This window comes from Triticum urartu, chromosome 5 (genome assembly GCF_003073215.2).
Source record: "Triticum urartu cultivar G1812 chromosome 5, Tu2.1, whole genome shotgun sequence".
Lineage (NCBI taxonomy): Eukaryota > Viridiplantae > Streptophyta > Magnoliopsida > Poales > Poaceae > Triticum > Triticum urartu.
Window position 1 is genome coordinate 195,102,847 of NC_053026.1, and position 6,893 is coordinate 195,109,739.

Here is a 6,893-nt window from a genome sequence, read left to right on the forward strand (position 1 = left end):
TTGTTATGATCCCATTGATTCTTTTGAAATATCCCTTTTTGATGATGCTTGCTATGCTTGTGGCCAAGATGCCAATATGAATTATGCTTATGGAGATGAACTTGCTATAGTTTCTTATGTTAAACATGAAATTGATGCTATTGCACCCACGCATGATAGTCCTATTATCTTTTTGAATTCTCCCGACTACACTATATCGGAGAAGTTTGCCCTTATTAAGGATTATATTGACGGGTTGCGTTTTACTACTACACATGATGATTTTGATAGATATAATATGCATGTGATTGCTGCTCCTACTTGCGATTATCATGAGAGAGGAATTACATCTCCGCCTCTCTATGTTTCCCACATGATAAAATTGCAAGAAACTGTTTATACTATGCATTGGCATTTACTATGTGTGCATGAATTGTTCTTTTATGACATGCCGATGCATAGGAAGAGAGTTAGACTTCATTGTTGCATGATATATGTTACTTTGTGCTCACTACTAAATCACAAATCATTGTTAATTAAAATTGGCTTTGATATACCTTGGGATCTGGGTGGATCCATTACTTGAGCACTATATGCCTAGCTTAATGGCTTTAAAGAAAGCGCTGCCAGGGAGACAACCCGGAAGTTTTAGAGAGTCATTTATTTCTGTTGTGTGCTTTTATAAAGTTTAAAAATAAAAATAATGTGCCAAGATTTGCCTTTAGGATGTTTACGTTGCTTGTTGGTTTGTGCGGTGCAAAATAGAAACTTCGGCTATAGTGTGCAATTTTAAGTTTTTTACTGGAATGTCAAGCGGTTCTGAAAGTTTTTGCACTGTCTTTCTATACAAATTTTTTATTTTTCCTAATTGTTTCAGAATGTTTTGAGTACTAGAAGTATGGTGAATGTTCAGATTACTACAGACTGTCCTGTTTAAGACAGATTCTGTTTTTGATGCATAGTTTGCTTGTTTTGATGAAACTATCGATTTCTATCAGTGGATTAAGCCATGGAAAAGTTATATTATAGTAGCTACAGTGCGAAAACAAAATATGAATTGGTTTGTAACAGTACTTTGAGTAGTGATTTGCTTTATTATACTAACAACCTTACTGAGCTTTCTGTTGAGTTTTGTGTGGATGAAGTGTTCAAAGATCGAGGAGGTCTCGATGTGAGGAGAAGGAGGAGAGGCATGAGCTCAAGCTTGGGGATGCCCAAGGCACCCCAAGTAAATATTCAAGTAGACTCAAGTGTCTAAGCTTGGGGATGCCCCGTAAGGCATCCCATCTTTCTTCAACAAGTATCGGTATGTTTGCGGATTCGTTTCGTTCATGCGATATGTGCAAATCTTGCAGCATCTTTTGCATTTAGTTTTCACTTTTATTTTATGCACCATGCTGGTATGAGATAGTCCTTGGTTGATTTATAGAATGCTCATTGCACTTCACTTATATCTTTTGAGTATGGTTTTATAGAATGCTTCATGTGCTTCACTTATATCATTTGAAGTTTGGATTGCCTGTTTCTCTTCACTTAGAAAACCGCCATTTGTAGAATGCTCTTTTGATTCACTTATATTTGTTAGAGCATGGACATATCTTTTGTAGAAATAATAAAACTCTCTTGCTTCACTTATATCTATTTGGAGAGATGACAGGAATCGGTCATTCACATGGTTAGTCATAAAATCCTACATAAAACTTGTAGATCACTGAATATGATATGTTTGATTCCTTGCAATAGTTTTGCGATATAAAGGTGGTGATATTAGCGTCGTGCTAGTTGAGTAATTGTGAAACTGAGAAATACTTGTGTTGAGGCTTGGAAGTCCCATAGCATGCACGTATGGTAACCGTTGTGTGACAAATTTGAAGCATGAGGTGTTTCTTTGATTGCCTTCCTTATGAGTGGCGGTCGGGGACGAGCGATGGCCTTTTCCTACCAATCTATCCCCCTAGTAGCATGCGCGTAGTGCTTGGTTTTGATGACTTGTAGATTTTTGCAATAAGTATGTGAGTTCTTTATGACTAATGTTTAGTCCATGGATTATACACACTCTCACCCTTCCATCATTGCTAGCCTCTTCGGTACCGTGCATTGCCCTTTCTCACCTCGAGAGTTGGTGCAAACTTCGCCGGTGCATCCAAACCCCGTGATATGGTACGCTCTATCACACATAAGCCTCCTTATATCTTCCTCAAAACAGCCACCATACCTACCTATTATGGCATTTCCATAGCCATTCTGAGATATATTGCCATGCAACTTCCATCATCATCATGTACATGCCTTGAGCATTCATTGTCATATTGCTTTGCATGATCATAAGATAGATAGCATGATGTTTTCATGGCTTGCCTGTTTTTTGATGTCATTGATACACTAGATCATTGCACATCCCGGTACACCGCCAGAGACATTCATATAGAGTCACACTTTGTTCTAAACATCGAGTTGTAATATTGAGTTGTAAGTAAATAAAAGTGTGATGATCATCATTATTAGAGCATTGCCCCAGTGAGGAAAGGATGTTGGAGACTAAGATTCCCCCACAAGTCGGGATGAGACTCCGGACTTAAAAAAATAAAAGAGGCCAAAGAAGCCCAAAAAAAGAGGCCAAAGAATCCCACCAAAACAAAAAAACAAAAAAGAACTTTGTGAGAAAAAGAGAGAAGGGGCAATGTTACTATCCTTTTACCACACTTGTGCTTCAGAGTAGCACCATGTTCTTCATATAGAGAGTCTCTTGAGTTATCACTTTCATATACTAGTGAGAATTTTCATTATAGAACTTGGCTTGTATATTCCAATGATGGGCTTCCTCAAATGCCCTAGGTCTTCATGAGCAAGCAAGTTGGATGCACACCCACTTAGTTTTCAGTTTGATCTTTCATACACTTATAGCTCTTAGTGCATCTGTTGCATGGCAATCCCTACTCCTCGCATTGACATCAATTGATGGTTATCTCCATAGCCCTTTGATTATCCGCGTCGATGTGAGACTTCCTCCTTTTTTTGTCATGTCCACACAACCTCCATCATCATATTCTATTCCATGTATAGTGCTATGTCCATGGCTCGCGCTCATGTATTGCGTGAAAGTTGAAAAAGTTTGAGAATGCTAAGTATGAAACAATTGCTTGGCTTGTCATCGGGGTTGTGCATGATGGGAGCATTTTGTGTGATGAAGATGAAGCATAGCCAAACTATATGATTTTGTAGGGATGAGCTTTCTTTGGCTATGTTATTTTGAGAAGACATAATTGCTTGGTTGGTATGCTCGAAGTATTATTGTCTTAATGTCAAATGATAGACTATTGCTTTGAATCACTCGTGTCTTAATATTCATGCCATGATTAGATTACATGATCAAGTTTATGGTAGGTAGCATTCCACATCAAAAATTATCTTTTTTATCATTTACCTACTCGAGGACGAGCAGGAATTAAGTTTGGGGATGCTGATACGTCTCCGTCATATCTATAATTTTTGATTGTTCCATGCCAATATTCTACAACTTTCATATACTTTTGGCAACTTTTTATACTATTTTTGGAACTAACATATTGATCCAGTGCCCAGTGCCAATTCCTGCTTGTTGCATATTTTTTGTTTCATAGAAAATCCATATCAAACGGAATCCAAACAGGATAAAAACTTACAGAGATTTTTTTGGAATATATGTGATTTTTGGAAAGAATAATCAACGTGAGACGATGCCCGAGGGGGCCACAGGGCAGGGGGCGCCTCGCAAGGCGATTGGTGCCCTTCTTTCGCCCTAGGCCCTTGTGGACACCCCGCAAGGCGATTGGTGCCCTTCTTTCGCTGCAAGAAAGCCAATATCCAGATACAAATCATGTTAAAATTTCAGCCCAATCAGAGTTACGGATCTCCGAGAATATAAGAAACGGTGAAAGGCCAAAATCTGAAACGCAGAAACAGAGAGCAGAGAGACAGATCCAATCTCAGAGGGGCTCTCACCCCTCCGCCGCCATGGAGGCCATGGACCAGAGGGGAAACCCTTCTCCCATCTAGGGAGAAGGTCAAGGAAGAAGAATAAGAAGGGGGGCCCTCTCCCCCTCTCCCCCGGTGGTGCCGGAACGCGGCCGGGGCCATCATCGCGTGACAGCGATCTACACCAACACCTCCGTCATCTTCACCAACATCTTCATCACCTTCCCCCATCTATCTACAACGGTCCACTCTCCCGCAACCCGATGTACCCTCTACTTGAACATGGTGCTTTATGTTTCATATTATTATCCAATGATGTGTTGCCATCCTATGATGTCTGAGTAGATTTTCGTTGTCCTATCGATAATTGGTGAATTGCTATGATTGGTTTAATTTGCTTTTGGTTATGTTGCTGTCCTTTGGTGCCCATCATATTAGCATGCACGTGGATCACACCATAGGGTTAGTTGTATGTTGATAGGACTATGTATTGGATGTCAAGAGTGACAGAAGCTTCAACCTAGCACAGAAATTGATGCATACGGGATTGAAGGGGGACCAATATATCTTAATGCTATGGTTGGGTTTTACCTTAATGAACATTAGTAGTTGCAGATGCTTGCTAATAGTTCCAATCATAAGTGCATAGAATTCCAAGTCAGGGATGACATGGTAGCAGTGGCCTCTCCCACATAAAACTTCTATCGGTCTAGTAAAGTAGTCAATTGCTTAGGGACAATTTCGTAACTCCTACCACCGCTTTTCCACACTCGCTATACTAACTTTATTGCTTCTTTATCTAAAACAGCCCCTTGTTCTTATTTACGTGCTCTTTATATTCTCGCTAACCTATCCCGTTACACCTACAAAGTACTTCTAGTTTCATACTTGTTCTAGGTAAAGCGAACGTTAGGCGTGCGTAGAGTTGTATCGGTGGTTGATAGAACTTGAGGGAATATTTGTTCTACCTTTAGCTCCTTGTTGGGTTTGACACTCTTACTTATCAAAAGGGGCTACAATTGATCCCCTATACTTGTGGGTTATCATCGGGCGGGAAGCTTGCGCGGGAACCTGCGAGGTTGCGCGGGAATGGGCTCACCAACGATTTATTGGCGCCACCGTTTGGCCAAAAGAACGCCCCCGCGCTGCGCAAGCTTGCGTTGTAAGCCGTCTGCGGCAGCGGGGTGACAAGACGTGCGAGAGGAGGATGAAAGGCCACGTATACATATGGTTAATAAAAAAGCGTTTGCGATTTAATTACCTACTATACCCCGTCCTAGTTTATAAGTATGATTTAACTAATAAAATACGAATGCATGCCACCAAAGATTATATAGTTGGATTCATATTTGAACATAGTTTCCAATCATATAATTTTTATAACATGCATTAACATTTTGTTGGTTAAATTTGAGGGCAAAGTATGGCACATAATATAAAGGGTACTATAGACTAGACGGAGGTAGTAGCACACGGCTGCTCTCTACGCAGCGACGCAACTGTCGGCCGGCTTGTAGGCGACCATTTCCTGCGTGGTCAACTGCTCTATACGTGTGGTTTCTTGCGGTTCAGGCGGCTCGGCGCGCTCTGCTCTCGCGTCCCTCCGGGTGCTCTACCCTCGTCCCTCCATGCGCGATGCTGGTGTTTGGGCCCGGCGCACGATCACGCACATTTGTGTGCATGCGGTTGCGCCGGGCGTGGTACGATGATGCAGTTACCCGTTGCAAAAACTACCATGCAGACGCACCGAGAATCCACGGCGCACGGAAACCTTTTATTCCTGCGGCCATTTACCTTCATCTCTCGTCTCACACGACACAATAAGCACACCCACGAGGACACATATAGAGAGGACATCCAGCGGTTCCAATGGCGCTCCCAGCGGCCGACGACGACAATGGTGGGCAGTTCACCACACAACATGTCGTGGACACCCACGTGAGGGGGAAGGCTCTCTCGGTGGTGTACACGAACGATCCAGTCTCGGTGGAGAGCTCCATCCAAACTATGGAGCAGTTCCTTGCCGAGGACAAGTACCAAGCGGTCGGCTTCGACCTCGAGTACACCATGGGTCGTGCCGGGCATGATCAGAAGGTTGTCGTCGCCCAGTTGTGCATGAGACATGACGTCCTTGTCTACCACTACAACCTAGCCACAAGGCCTTGCGAGCGTTTCTCCAGGTTTATCAACAGCTCCAACTACAATTTCGCTATGGTGGACACCACCAACGATCTAAAAGCGCTCAAGGTTTCGGGCTTGAAATGCTCGAATCTTGTCAACATCCAGCACCACTACAAGGTCTGGGGGAGCGACAACAACAAACTGAACTCCCTAGATGACCTCGCCTCGGCCATCATCGACCCCTAATATGCGAAGATGAAGGAAGAGAGTAAGAAGGACAAGAACGCCTGGAATAGTGTTTGGCATGAGAGACTGGATGAAGAGCACGTCAACTACGCGGCCAAGGACACGTACACAAGCAACAAGATGTACAAGTGGATCGTTGACATGAGGAACTGTCTTCTTCCTGCCCCAGACGAGGGATCGAGCCACAGAGCAGTGGCGGGAGTGTCACAATAAGTAGATGACTAGACGATCGTTTCTCCTACTTTAGAATGCATGCAATTGTTTATTGAGGTGTGTGCGAATGATTTATATAGTCACTTATGTAGTTAGACGTTTATATCAGTTATATATATACATATATACATGTTATTCTTCTGTAGACAAAGCAAATCACATGGCTTATTAGAAGCAATCGTGTGTGTTATTATTGATCTTCACACGTTTCTGATTACGAACCTGTTTGCCGCGTATCACACACATCTTGTTCAGTTGAACCGTTTCCATTGTGTTGCCTAATCACACACAGTTCATCCTAGTGAACCGTATGTTGTATATCACACACACCTTCATCTGGCTGCCCGTTTCTTCTCTTCCTCCTCATTGCAAACAGTTAA